Here is a 15,651-nt window from a genome sequence, read left to right as displayed (position 1 = left end):
TTCTAAGGTATATGCCATAGACTATGTGTCCTGCTGAACACCAAAGTTCTACTCCAAATGTCCAACAATTATTATGATACAATCACAGATGATCAGAACAGACAACCACCCAAGAAATGTCCCCAAGGTGTGTTGTGATGGCCATCACTTCCTGTCCAATTAATACAGTGATAGAAACACTCTTTCTACACTGTTCAATTCTGTAGGCACTTGCACGAGCCACGTGTGCCAGTTGAGCAGTTTAAATGTGGCCAGTGACACATTCAGGAACAAGTTATTTTATTTAGTTAAAATGTGCCTGCTAGTTCAAGACTAATAAAAGTCTTGAACTACGTGTGTGTGTGTGTGTGTGTGTGTGTACATGCGCTGGGTATTGACCCAGGGCCTGGTGCACATGCTAGGCAAGCACTCTACCACTGAGCCACATCCCCAGCCCTCAAGACTTATTTCAACAACAACAATCACTCCATAGGTGCTGAACACCAGTCCTGCAGTGTAGTGGGTCCTTACACAAATACATGAGGAAAACCTTGGCTGGCCTCACATGAAGCAGATTTTTTAAATTCCATATCTTCCCAGAGTTCTGGCTGGGCTATTACACACAATTTTTATAAGGGGATATACTTGATCAGAGCAGTGGTTCTGAAAACTATAGTTAGGGAACCACTAATATATGATAATTCTCCCTTAAGGTCAGGCCCAAATTGTACAAAATGTCTGAGGATGGAAGGTATGGGTTTTAATCATCTCTCTCCCTTGTCTCTAGCCCTAGGGCATTAATAGCACCCAGCAGTAGGTAAGTTGAGTGCATCACCTAGGGAACAGGGTCATGGCAGTGATAGCATTGCTTAGGGATATGGATACATGTGGATATATCTTCCACGCTCAGTCCCAGAAATCAATAACTGGGACCAAGGCTCTGGAAGGAGTGTTGGCCCTTGGTGGGAAGGGAAGGCTAAATGAGAAAATGATGAGTAAATGGGAAAAATGGGCAAAGTCTGACACATTTTCTGCTTAGCTCAGGAAGTACAATTCTCTGATCTCAGAAGCTGTGAGTGGTAGCTCCTGCTGGGTGAGTGTACGTGGGAGCCTGGACAGGCCCCCATTGTAAGCCCTGCACATCAGAAAATCCACTTGGGGTTTTCAAGAGTATCTTCACCTGGGGGCAGAGTGATGGACAAGATAGCCTTTTCTAGCTCTTCTAGGACCCAGTCTTTACCAAGAAGAACTAGACTGGTCAGCCTCCTGTGGTTTCTATCTGGGATTTTCTAGCTGGTAGCATTTAGTTAATGATGGTGGGGTTTGGGCTTGTGAAGTCAGATAAAGTAGACTGAGAAGTGATGGGAGGAAGGAGAGAGTAACCCAGAACAAACATCAGTGCCTACTTCTGCCTTGTCTACTCTGTCCTGATCCCTAATGGAGAGTAGGCAGTGGGTATTATGAAGTCCCAGCAGCTGTTGAAGTCTCTCAAGTACTAACAAGCAAAATTCATCAATTACACATTACCAAAATGATAGAATTATGCCCATCAGTCCCTAACCTTCAGAAAGAAGATGGAGACCTGCTGCCCTCCAATTCGTGGGACTAACACCTTGGGATGTCCAGAGAAGAGTTGCCAAACTCTGCAACCTCTCTCCCAAGACAGTGAGGTCCTGGGGCTGTGTGGGATACAACCAGACCACCATGGACCTTAGCCCTTGCCCAGAAGACAAATATGATACATAAGACCCAACTGCTTACCTGAAGGTGATGGCTGTTGGTGGTAAATCGTTAGCAAAGTGCCTGAAATGTAGCAACAACATTATAATTTGAGCCTGAAAGTTTAAGATCATTCTAAGAACTTGCCGATGCTTCTGTGGGTCATTCCTAAGAGTTTTGGTCTAAGCACTCCTGGTAGAAGCTCTTGATTGAGGGAGCTAGGCAGTCTTTGAAAGGTGTTTCTTTGGGGTTGTGATGACATCATGGTCATCAAGAACCACTTTCCAATGGGATAAGCTAGCACGTGGGGCTCAGCCACACCAGGTGAAACTCCCACAGTGGGCTAAGTTTACAGATGTTTAAGGGCATTTCTGGGTCAGTAATAAGAGTTCTCTTGCCTTGCTCCAAAGGTGTCACTATAAATGGACTGGTTTGTTAATTCAACTCATTTGGCAATGGGAAGAAAGCTACAGGCAAATATGCAAACTATCCCTTCTTGGTGTATCAGCTTTCTCAGAGAACTGTGTGCAGGATGTTGTGACCACTCTGACTTCAGGGATAAGATCTCTGGACATCTCCAGAGGTAGCCTGCCAAGGACAGAACTGAAATTCTGGGAAAAGCCCTGGGCTTGGTTGGAGGTGGAGTTCTTTTCTCCAGAATGATGCCTTCTGGTTGGTGGAACTGGGGCACGCCCAGGCTGTCATTCTCTAGGACCACTGAGTACAGATCCCAAAAACCTCTCAGGGATGCCAGGGAGTGGAGCAGGGGTTATGTATTTTTTTTGCAAGTCACTCTTTTGGAGCACACAAGAAAATGTTTTTTCTCTGTTAAATGTAATGCCATTTCTTGGGCAGGACTCACCCTCCACACCCAAGATGTGTCAAATTCATAGGAACTCAGCATTAACATTTTTCCCCTTCTGCCAACTGTCACAGAGGCAGGAGGCCTGGGAAGGAATGGGGAACCTGCACATGCCTTATCCAGGGGTAAAAGCACTTGGCCGGGAGGAACTTGGCTTTATCAGCCACAACTCCCTTGTGGGACTAAGTCTAAAGACTAGATGAATGGCCAGGTAGTTTTTTTTTTAGATCCAGCCAACTCCAGAGTGACCCATTTCTACTGCTCATCTGAGGTCAGAGTTGCAAAAGAAAGAAACCCCTACTTCTGTGAGTTCAGTGGTGAGATAGGTCTATGGAATCTACACTGAGTTTAATTTCAACTGGGGAGATCCTGGAGTCAATGATGCAAAGACATGGAAACTGAATAAAAGGGGTGGGGCAGTCACCCAGCTTCCTATTCCTCACCCAAGGAGATGACTAAAAAAAGACCTCAAAATTTGGCTTTATAATAATGTAGAACTCTGGTGCCCATTTTGTGCCAGGCACTGTGCCACACTCCCATATGCACCATTGCACTGGCACCCCCACTCCTTGCCATACACACATCCCTGTTCACAGACCAGGAAACCAACACTCAACAAGCATAAGGGGCTTGCCCAGGATGACTCAGCTCATCAGTATGGAGGTTGGATTCCAACCCACATCTGTCTGTGCCCAGTACCTGGGGTGGTTCCACAATATCAGGCTGCCTGCAGAGAAGGAAACTGAGGCTTGGGGTGGAAGTTCGAAAAAGTTGGCAAGGGGCACTAGTCCTTTATGCCAAGAAAATACCTGGTGGACTGAGGATGTATCTCCATGGTAGAATGCTTGCCTAGCAATCACAAGGCCCTGGATTCCATCCCCAGCGTGGAAAAAAATAAAATAAAAAATAAAAGCATCTGGGGACCTTGAAGGAAGATAGCAAAAGCTGGAGCTGCTTCAGGATAACACCCGCCCCGCTCCCGACACTTCAGAAAACATGGCTCTGCTGTTCACAGGCTTCGGGGCCCCAACAGGGTGGGGTTTGGGATTGGCCCTCAAGAGAAGCAATGCCCCACCTATACCCAGGAGGCCACCTGCAGTTTCGAGGGGGTGGGGCCCTAGGGCGCTGTAACACAGATAGATTTGCAACTTGGCCTCTGTGCAGGGGGCAGCTGAGCCTCACAAGTCTGCTCCAGAGGACTCTGGCCTGCCAAGTCTCAGCTCTAGGGATCAAAGAGGCCTTTTCAGCCATGTTTCTGTCAGAGCAAGGCGACTTGTTCTTCTACTCTCAACCAGACCTCTGGCTTCTCTGAGCCAGCTGAATTCAAGGAATGAGGGAGTTACGGGGACACAGAGTTGGTGTGTGGGATCTGGGTTCCATTGGGAGGGGAGTCATTAGTCCAGAACTGTGAGTACTTTTCTGAAGCTATGAGCCAGGCAAGAAGTCCTGTTGTGTTGGCCTCACCAGGACAGTGGTGCACTGAGGTGGGGACTGCAGACACTGCCTGTGGGAGATGGAGGGTAGTTGCCTCTGCTGGGGACCCAGGGCTCCCCTCCAAGAGCTCCTATTGGGCTTGTTGAGATGGGGAAGGGAACTAGAAGTCCAGAGGTTGGGACAGCCACAGCATGGGTTAGGGCCTGGCATTCCAATGTAGTATGGGGGCAGCGGGCAGGGAAGAGGGACTTGAAGGGGTGTCCAATGTCCTGGACTGGAACATCCTGGTGACTATTCACCACCACCCTTCTGCCATAAAGGGGCAGGCAGCCAGAATTCTGGGCCCAGGAGACGATCTGCCCCTAAGTGTGTAGAGGGTCTTGCTTCAGGGCACTGAAGGATACCCCATTTTCAGCTTCTGGCTATTTTAAGACTTGTACAGTGTGGCCCTGGGGCCGTCCCTTATCTGACCTCTGGCAGCTCTCAGCCAGTCTCACCATCTGGCGCTGGGCTCTTCCACCTGTCTTTCACTTCTCACGTGGTCTTTAGGGTGCCCAATATCTCCAACCAGACTTGAGGGTCCCCAGGGGCAAATGGCTCCTCTCCTCCGCATTCTCCCACTTGAGAGCATCTCCTGCTGGCCTGTTCACCTTCTCGGCTCTGAGTCCTTAGGGGACAAGCCTGGCTGGAGCCCCAGGGTTCAGGGGAATAGGCTGAGAGACAAGGGGGTACAAGGAGTAACTAGCCCTGTCCTTGCAGTATAGCCCTGGGCAGAATATGCATGACCAATTAGCAGGCAAGGTCAATGCCCCAGAACAAGGGCCACTGTGTGCACACCATGCAGCACAACTGGCCCGTGTCCCTCAGCAGGACTGGAGAGGGAGGACTGAGTCACCAATGACTTTCTTTTATTGAAAACATACACAAATAAAAGGAACATGGCTTAGTTGTACAAAAACGAAGAAATACAGGTAGAAATAAAAAATATTTATTAAAGACACCCGTAATAGACCACCCAGAAGTGACCAGGTTGCTATATTTTCAGAGGCTCAGGTGAAAATGCACTTTCCACTCTCTCCCATGCTATGGCTAGGAGCTCTGTGCTGTTGACACAGGCACAGTCTACACAGCTTGCGACTCTGATGGGAATGTCCCGGCACTGGCTCAGGGTTCTTCCTCAGCTACCAAGTCTCCCTTGCATCCAGGAATCCGGCTATGCAAGGTGCGGTGTGATCCAGAGCAGGTTTGCAGGTACAAAAGGCCTTGCAGATAAGGTGACCAACTGTCTCAGTCTGCTCAGGAATGTGAGTTTCCCAGGATTTGGGACTTGCATTGCAAAAAGTGAGGAAGTCCTAGGCAAACCAGGGCCAGCTGGTTATCTTACTTGAGGGTGAAAGGCTTTATCCAGCCCCCACGCTCTGTTCTGCCAGCAGAACCTTCTGCAGGAATCCCAGATCCATCAGGCCCTCACCAAGCAGTCCAGGGACAGAGGTCTGGCTTAGGGGCCTCACTTCCTTGGGAGCTCTTTGAGGTTCCAGCCTAAGGCCCAGAGAAGGACAGGAGAAAGGAAATGAGCAAGACAGGCTGTTATTACCCGAGAAAGGTGAACTGGGGCCAGAGATCAGAGGGAGTCAGGGATGCACTGGAGTGGCTCTGGTATATGGCTGGATGCCCCTCCAGTCCTGGACCTGACCTCAGACTGAGTGTCCGAGTCCTCAGGGACTGCACTCTGGCCCTAGCCCCTGAAAAGTGCAGGGTGCCTGGATGAGAAGGGCTCAGCTCCCTGGGATCCCCCAGGCATGGTACATAAGCCTTGCCTTCCTCCTCCTCCGTGTCTGGGTGTGGTAGGCCAAAATGGTCCCTGGTGGAATCAAGAAGTTCATCTCCAAGTGCATGAAGCTTGTGAATATGCCATGTTATGTGGAAAGAGGAATTAAGGTTGTTAATCAGCTCACTTTAAAATAGATCAACCTGTATTATCTGTCTGGGTCCAATGTAATCACAAGTGTCTCTAATAGGGAAGAGGAAGGCAGCAAGGGTGAAACCAGAGAATGGCATTATGTCAAAGACTTGGCCAGCCATCGCTGGCTTTGAAGATGGAGCAGGTGGCACAGGCCCAGGAATGCAGGCAGCCTCTGAAAGATGGACATGGGTGATAGATTTCTTTACTAGAACCTCTGGAAAGGAACGCAGCCCTGCTGACACCTCAAGTTTAACCCAGTGAAACCTGTTTTGGACCTCTGACCCTCAGAATTGTATTGTGTAAGTCACCAAATTTAGGGTGATTCATTATAGCAGCAATAGGAAATGGACACATGGGGGAACCACCTAGTGATACAGCTGCCCCAAGTCCCTGTGTCTTGGTTGGAGTCAGCCTCACAGGGTAACACAGTCCAGCTGGGAAAGACCTCCTCTGGTTTGGGAGGCTCGGGAGGGAAGGGAACCTTGGGCAGGAAACAGAACCTCCGTGGCTTGGGTGGGTCAAGAAGGATGTCCCCAGGAATAGTGCCCCTGCTGGACACTTCTACAGGAAACGGGGCCTCCTTGGGCCCGCTCCCCAAACCTCACTCAGAACTCAGATATAGGTTCTGAGTCATCCCAGATGAGCTGCGATGAGGTCAGACCACCCAGGACAGCCAGTCAGAGCCTGTAGGGCTTGGGTAAAGACCCCCAGGATGGAGTCCATGGCCCCTTCACACACCAGTAATACAGCGTTCTCAGTCCTGGCCTCCCTATCTCAGGGGTTCCTATTTGGCTCAGGAAAAGCTGGAATAAAGGAAATCACTTAAAGGAAAAGTCACTGAATTGGACACATTTGGATTTGCATAAAGTCCCTGCTCTGCCACTTAACTAGTTGGGTTGGCCTCTAATAAGCCTCTAGACTGCTCCATCTGTAGAGTGGGTCTAGCAGCACTGGTCAGACCTGCCTCACAGGTCGTGTGAGTCTCAGGTGAGATGCTGCTCGGAATAAGATGCTGTTGTTACTGATAAACAAGGGTGATCAGAGCCCTAAGTGCCTTCTGGTGGAGTGGATGATCACAGCGTCCTGTTGGAAAAGGAAGGGTGAGTGCAGACTCATCAAAATTGTCTTGCCCACAGGCAGGAGGCTGTAGCTGGGCCAGGGGAGAAGAGGAGCTGGCCACAGCCACGGCGGCGCAGCTCACACCCACCGGATGCTTGACAGAGCCACCTTGCAGCCCTGCAGGATGTCCTCTCAACCACGGCACATGCACACATGCACACCAGGGTTTTGCACTTTTTATTTTTTAAGGAAAAGATTTTCTAGAGTTCCTCTGCATCAAAACAGTCCCTCCTCAGAAAACACTCTGTTATGAAACCATATACAAAATAATTCCAACCTAATGAATATATAATATATAATGGAACACATAGGGAGGAAATACATTATAATACTAATGGTGATAATGTCTAGATAGGGCATTATAGGTGATTATATTTTTTCTTTATATGTCTATAGTTTAAAATCCTTTACAATGACCTATTGCTTTTATAATGTGTGTGTGTTTGTGTGTGTGTGTGTGTGTGTATATATATATAGGACTTCCTTCCAGGGGGCTATAGACTGGGATCAAACTCACGTTAACTGGATTCTACCAATGCAGAGGTCCTGGCCCTGGGGCTAGTCTTTACTGTGTGACCTTGGAGATTCACTGTTTCCTCGCCTTTGTCTGCCTGGGGAGAGAAAATGCTGGAAAAGATGTTCTCTTGATCCTTTGCAGCTCAAAATGGAACCATGTGCCTTGGTCTCATCGAAGCTGCTCCACACCCAGCTTCCAGTGCCCTATGCTTGCCTGGAGAGCAGGGCAGACTCCTCACTCAGGCCTCGAGGTTGCTGACCACCTCCCTTCCCAGCCTGCTTCTCCCAGACCTGCTCTGGGAGTCCTGCCCCCTGGCCTTTGCCTGCATTATAATCTGCAATTCTCGGAGCCCTGCCCTTCCTTGAAGAACAAAGCCTGGCCAAGCCATGAGGAGCCTGCTGGCCTGCAGTGACTCCTGTTTCCCCCAACTTGTGCTTAACAATAGTGACCAGTTATTGATGGTTAACTTCAGGTCACAGCACAAAAGTGCTGCTATTTAATTCTAGGCCATCAGAAGCTCTGTAGACTAAAATGTGAAAAGCACACCCTGGAGTTGTGCAGCATGGTGATCTTATTTGATTCTTTTGTGCCTCTGGATGCATTGTTAGCCCCATTTTACTGGTAAGATAACTGAGACTCGGAGAGGTCGAGAACTCACCCATGGAAACACAGTGGGTTTGTGGCAGAACTAAGCTACAGCCCCAACCCCAGCCTCAAGTGCAGTTGGGTTTTTTTTTTTTTTTTTTTTAACTCCCACAATGGTCTCCTCCAACTACTTACATTCTAGCACCTGAAGGTGTGTTCCCAGTTGATCCTACAGAAGGTACCCAAAGATGTCTGGTCATGGAGGTGTTAATCACAGTGAGTGCAATCAGGGTTTATCATTCAATCAACAAGTCTTCTCAGAGTTTCCTGGGAGCTCTGGCAGGCAGGGACAGGTCTATTCTGTTCACTGCTGTATTTGCACCTAACAGTTTTTGGCACATAGTACATGCTCATTAAATGCCATAAATGATTGTCTGTTCAAATAATAAAATAACAAAGCAAATAATACTAGCTAACATTTAAAGAGAGCTTACCGCCAGCTAGCTGCCTCAGGGAGTTTTCAGGCTCATTGAGGAGAAACAACAGTGCTGTTGAGGGCTATGCTGCAGGTTTTTACATCAAAATAGCACCTATGTAAAGGCCAAGAGAACACCAAAGAAAGAAGCAATAGGCAGCAACTCTGAATCTTCCTGCAGTGCCTGAGGCCATGCCAGCGGCCATCAGCATTACAACTCAAATCCCCCAACTGCCAAAGCAAGCAAGAAAACCCCAAATTTCCATCCACATCCCTGTTTCTGCCCATTCAGACCACATCTAGATACTTTTGTGCCTCTCCAGATTGGATAATCAGTATGTCGAGGGCCAGGGGTGAAGAGTTACGGATATTAGTCATATTTAGTGTGAAGAAGAGAAAGGAGGGTCACCTTTAACATCTGCCAGGATGTACTGTGTAAGAAGGGCCCATGGGCAGCCGCCTTGGGCACCCCTAAGGTAGCTGGATCCAGTTGCCAGGGCTGTCCAGTGAGGGACTGGGAGATCCAGAGAGGCAGGGGGCCCAGGGGGTGGCTCGTGCAGCAGGATCCTAATGGACCTTACTCTCTATAACACACGCGACACACTTACTTGCCAGCACTTGTTAACTACAGGTAAGGCCCATGCCAGCCTAGGGAAAAGAGGATAAAGAAAATAAGGTCTGCACCCATGGAGAGAACCAGGTCCCTAGGGCTGAGAGTCCGGAAAACCTCATCCTGTGGCCTTGGACTCCTCACGGTGCATTCTGTAGCTTCCAGCACTGGCCACTGCTCAAGGCCATCTCTTCCTTGCATTCTGCAGGGACCAGGCATAGGGTGGATAATCAACAAATACAGGCATCTCTGAAGAGAGGATCCCAGGAGAGGGACTCAGCTGAGTTGGCACTATGTGGGGGCAAAGTAGGGCTACATCTCAGGCAGGGTCATTTGTAGGATTCCCTCTGCTCCTTCAAGTTCCCTGAAGTTCGGACAAGTCTTGACCATGGTTTCTCCTAGCTCCTGTTCCCACACCACCCATCTTCCCTGACTGCAGTAACATGTCAGAGGATGTCCTCCTGTTCTGCATTCCACAGTGGTCTTTAGCTTCAATCAGCAGTGACAGTTTTAGTGCAGTAAGCAGTGGCACTCTGCAGTGCTGTCCCCAAAGAGGCACAGGGTGGGGAAGAGCTCCCTGTCGATTCATGGCACTGTTCAGAACTAGAAGATGTTCACATGCTTTTTTTTTTTTGGTACTGGGGATTGAACCCAGGAGTGCTTAACCACTGAGCCACATCCCCAGCTTTTAAAATTTTATTTTATTTTTTAATTTTGAGACAGTATCTTGCTAAGCTGCTTAGGGCCTCATGAAGTTGCTGAGGCTGGCTTTGAATCTGCCATCCTCCTGCCTCAGCCTCCCCAGCTGCTGGGATTATAGGAGTGTGCCACCGTGCCTGGCACCTATACTTTTTATTTACTTTTTTTAAATGGTGAAACAATAATCATGCAGAAAAGTATACATCACATATGTTCGGTTTTAACTCATAATCATAAAGCAAACCTTTATATAACCACACCCAGGTCAAGAGACAACACCTCAAAATCTCCCCATGTGTCCCTCCTATTCACAACCCCAACTCTCCTCTGCGGCCAAAACTAAAGTGACATTTGTGATCATTCCTGTACTTTTTAGGGATTTGATCTCCTCCAAAAGTGTGCTTAAGAATCCAGCCCAGTTGTTAAAGATTTTACAAAAGGAATTAGACCACCTACAGTCTTTTACTCGTCGTTCTGTTGGTGAGACCCCTTCGTCATTACAGTATTAGTACACAATATCGCGGCTAGTGCCACGGGACGCGGCGCACTCTTGTCCATTGATGCTCAATTCACTGGTTCTCTTTGCTACTGATGGGTGTTTGGGTGCTATCTCGTGCTGGTGCACACAGAGCAGATTGTGAGGAGTGGGATTTTGGCTTACAAGATATCTGTGTTTTCCCTCTTTTTAAAAAATATATATATTTTTTCAAGTTGTTGATAGACCTTTATTTTATGTATTTATTTATATGTGGTGCTGAGAATCGAACCCAGTGCCTCACACGTGCCAGGCAAGTGTGCTACCACTGAGCCACAACCCCAGCCCCTGGTTTCCATCTTTTCCAGATCATTTATCAGCGTATCCAGAAAACGCTTCTCAGGGGAACAGTGCTGTAACTCCTGGCACGGTCTGGGGTAGAGGAGATGACAGATGGCTGCCCTTACAGCTGGATGCTTCCACCTTCTGGCCCTAGAACGTCGACCCCTCCAGCCCAGCCAGCCCTGTCCCCTGAGCAGGCTGAAGCCCTCAAGCAGCAGGCTCCTCTCTGGCCTCCCCACATCTGTGATGTAGTTGGGTGGGGGTAGGAGAAGGTTAAGAAAAAGGAAGTGGAAACCAAATATGAGGGCCACAGCAAAGTCTGGTCCACAAACCTCAATGTTTCAGCATTACACTCTGTGAGAGAGCAGAACGTGCGAGCTGCTTGTGGCGCATGCCGTGGGTGGGGCACCAGGGCTGCTGTTGCTGAGGTGTGCAACTGGACAATCCAGCACTTTGCACTAGGTTCCCAGGCATAAATCACTCTGTGCAATCCTCGCCCAACCCTGTGAGGCACAGGTATTATTGTCCCCGTGTCTCAATATGAAGACACTGAGCCATAGAGGTGTCAAGGTGACAGTGTATGCAGTGTGCTGGCTAATAGCATGGGATACACACTTGTTTCAGTTGGGTTTAAATTGTGGCTTCCCCACTTCTTAGAACCTTGGGCTAGTACCTATTTCCTTTAGCCTCAGTTTCTGCATCTGTAAAATGGGACTCACTGACTCCCAGGGTTGTTGAGAGAGTTAAAAGATACAAGGTGTTGAAGGTACTTAGACAAACTGCCTGGCACAAAAGAGAAATGAATGGAACTAAAACAGGCAGCACTAATGAAATGATTACTATTGTGGAGTTCAAGGTTGACAGCCAGAGCTTGTCCTGGCAAGATGGGACCAGGCTGCCAAGGCCAGGGTGCTGGTTGGGTGCTATGAGAGCATTCAAGTCAGGTGGACTCTGAAACACAGGCACCTGGGCTGTCCTCTCTTTCCACCCTGCCCCAGTCCACCTTTGTCCAGAGTGCTCTTACTATCCTGTGGTGCTTCAAAGGCAGTGATTTGTGACAGAGCTGGGCCCCTGCACATGTGGAAGTGTCACCCAGCTTGAGTGCTGCCTCCGGAGGCCCCATTGGCGGGCGGCAGCAGTGGCAGCCAATGGGCAGTGAAGCCTGTTGCTAAGGTCACCGTGAACCTTATTTGTCCACATGGGGCTGACCCTGCATTCACCTCGGAGAACCCTGGGAAACGCCAACCACAGATGTGAAATATGAACGTCTCAAAACCACAACTGCATTTCCTCTGAGAAAAGATTCAGCTCTGCTCCTCTCCAGCCTGCCTCTCTTGGGCTGGACACCTTTCAGACAATGGCTTACAACCTCAAGGGAGTCCTGGGCAGGCGTGGATGTGAGAGGGGAGGGGTTACTGCACAGTGGCCCTCCGACCCAGCAAAGACCTCAGAGGCATCTGTTCTTACCCTGACAACTGCCAACCCCTGCCCAGGTTCCCTCTGCACACTCTGAGGGCCTGGTCCTGGCCCCACTTCCTCTAGCCTTGGGAAGCCGGCTAGTGTGAGGGAGACGCATGGCAGAGAGGGAGGAAGTGGGCTGGCCCTGGGGCCCTCACCATCTGCTTCAATGCAGCCTACAGCTCAAACGGTTGGTGGTTTCAGTTTGTCACCTCCCTTGGTACATCTTCTAGCCTAACATTAAACAACTAAAATGGTTGTCCCACCCCAGACAAATGTGGCAGGGAAACTGAGCTTCATGATATCCACAAAACTCTCCCAGGTTCCTGACTGATAGTCTGGGACCTGTGCTTGAACCCATCATCTCATTAGACCCTCACGATTCTGGCTAAGGGAAAAAAAGCTGCCAATGATGAGTCCTCACCACACGTCAGGAATGTGAATCCACTCACAGAATTCACTAGAACTGCTTCCATTTTATAGAAAAAGGGGGGAAAAAGAGGCAAAAAGAGATTTAGTCATTGATTCAAGGTCACACATAGCCCACGAATCACAGAGTTGGGTGTTTATCCAGGTAGTTCAGTTCCAAAGTCTGCCATATTATCTTCTGTTTGATCACCTTTCATGGAACACACAAGAACAAGCCCCATTTGCTGATGAGAAAGTGAACCTGGGAAGACAAATGTCTGTGGCAGCGGGAGTCAGGATTGCTTCCTCCATCCACATCTCCCAGAGAACCATCTGCCAGCCTCCTTCATCTGCCTCCCGCTTTAAAAATCATGGTCACGTCCCAACCCCAGTTTGTCTCCTCTCAATCCACAGGCTGAAAGTGGCCTTTCTTTTCTTGATGGCCCAGGAAACCAAGTGTCCCTGATTATCTACATGAGGCTATGTGAAATTCATCTGTGTAGCTGGTGGGTGGGGAGGGGGCAAAACCAGGGTACATACAGATCCATGCCACGGGAGGCTGTTCCCACAAGCCCACAGCCCTCAGAAAGTGCTTGTATATACTGGGATAGTCGAGGCAGTCCATGGGCTGGGGGTGAGGAGCTATGGGCAGCAGAGCTGGAGCATCTGTCCATGTCTCTTGAGCATCCTCAAGTGAGGGTGCTTGGAGGGCTGGGATGGGGTCTGGACACTGGAACCTGGATGCAGACCCCCTGCTGGAGCACTGTCTCTCTGTTGGTCTTTCGAGGCCTGTCCTCACTCATCAGATGTGTATCGGTTTTGAGCACCTACTGTATATTGGGTGCTACTCCAGGGCCTGAGATACACAACAAACAACCCAGACCAGACCTGGGTCTCAAGGAAGTTTAGTGATAATAGGCAGACATTAGGCAAATAACCATGGAGATAATTCACAAACATGGGGCTATGAGAGGGTGCGACTTCAGTCCTTAATTTAAGGACTGTGAGGACTTCCTCCTTCAGAGACAAGGGACAGGACGGAGTTGGCAGGTGGAGATGGAGCTTGGCTGCTCCCCCTGTGCCCTCCAGGTTCTTCAGGAAATCTGCGGGTACTGTCAAAGCTGCCCCAAAGCAGTGCCTTTGCTAGTTTGGGCCTGGGTGAGCACAAACAAGTATGTGTGTGTGTATTGGGTGGAGCTAGAGAAGGAGCCCAGGGTTCTTGATCTTTGATCCTCAGTTAAATTCAAACTGTTTGAGGTGGCACGTCCTTCCACCAACAAAGTCCTGTATGTAGGGGGGACGGCAGCCTGTACAAAACGGGCCCCGATTAGCAGAGAGCCTGGGGCCCCTTCTACAATACTGAAAAGCTGTCAATGTGAGAATGAAATTAGCAATTCCTGGAGAGAGCAGCCTGTCAGGGCCCACAGTGTGTCGGCCAGCCCTGCAGCACTGAGCCACCCCCACACTATGCTGCAGACCAGTCACCCCACTGCCCTCACTGAATGGCATCCTTCTCCCTCAGGGACTGTCCCCATGGAAAAGAAACCCCAGCATTCGGAAGTGTGAGGCTGTGATTTCCAGTTTCAGTTTAGAAGCAGGGCACTTGTCATTGTGCCCCAGGGCACCACAAAGGAACTAAGAGGCAGAAATACGGTTCCAGCCAGTGTCCTGTTCCCTGGAGGCTCCCAGAGGGCAAGCACTGGCAGAACCCAGTGAAAGTGCATGCCTTGTCTGGAGTCTCTGAGGACATGGGTTAGGGACCCTGAGTGACTGACTTGGCTTGGGCATTCCACTGTGGCAGTCCAGCCTCAGAGACCATCAAACCAACCCAAGACCCTGGAGGCATGGCCTAACCCCAGGACACATGCTCACCAAACACCACCTTTTTGTTCAGTATCCCCTCCCCTTCCTTTTCCTGACTGGTGCTGGACACATCTCAGATGGCAGCTCTGTGGGACTCAAGGTCTCTAGGAAGCTCAGGCTGTGGCATTCACACAAACTTCTCTCTTCCTCACACCTCAAATTTCCCTTTAAGCTGCTAACTCATAACAGACATTAACAGGAACAAAAATAAGAAAGCAACATTCTATTAATAAGACATTAACAGGAACAAAAATAAGAAAGCAACATTCTATTAATTAACATTCTCTAGGTCTTCTGTTTTGTCCATTGCTCCATTTATTTACAATTTAAGGCCTAATTCCAAAAGGTTTTGAGGACATTTAAATCTATTTTCTGTGTGTGTGTGCGTGTGTGCTCAAATATGTGAGAGTTCTGATGTACCCCTGCCCTCATTTGATCTGAGAGGGAACTGGTGGAGAGGTCCCTAGTCAGCCTGGCAGATGTAGATCTTTCCTAATCTCTAAGGCAAATTTGTTCTTCGGTGTTTCTAGTATCAGTTTTTGATCAATCATTAATCAAAGTTGCAATAAAAAGATAATCTTCTCAGTACTGGGCTGTAAAGATCCTGGCTGCAATATTAAATAAACCCTTCTGTGGAGGCCTCAGAGCCAAGAGAGAAGGGCCATGTGTCTGTGGATGGACTTGGAGGTCCCTAATCAGTGGGCATGAACATGAAGTTCGGCCATCTGAGTGGCTGTGACCTCTTGCTTCACTTCTTCCTGCCAATGATATCAGTGATGCTCCGGATCCTGGACTAGGTGGCAAAGTTGGGGAAGGAGGGCATAGCTGGGCCCAAATGAGGGGACTCTCACAGGATGTGAAGACTGCAGCATGGCTCTGGATTAAGGCCCATGACAGCCCCTATGACCTACAGATCTCCTGTGCTGGAGGGAGCCATACTTCTGGCTGCTGGCTTATCCCTATCCATGCTGCTGTGTCGGAGACAACTTCTCATAGGAGGAACAGAGAAAGCAGTTGAAAGTCCACAGAGCCCAGCAGGAGCCTGAGACTGCGGAACCCTCACTCCTTTCCAAGCCCTCTCATAAGGGGTGATCTGTCCCTGTGGCAACAGATCACAGCCTCCTGACAGGCTGGAGAGGCAGG

Source organism: Marmota monax, unplaced genomic scaffold, assembly GCF_021218885.2.
Source record: "Marmota monax isolate L192 unplaced genomic scaffold, Marmota_monax_Labrador192_F-V1.1 WCK01_AAM20220418_F8-fsc00199, whole genome shotgun sequence".
Classification (NCBI taxonomy): Eukaryota; Metazoa; Chordata; class Mammalia; order Rodentia; family Sciuridae; genus Marmota; species Marmota monax.
Note: the sequence above shows the minus strand (reverse complement) of the source record.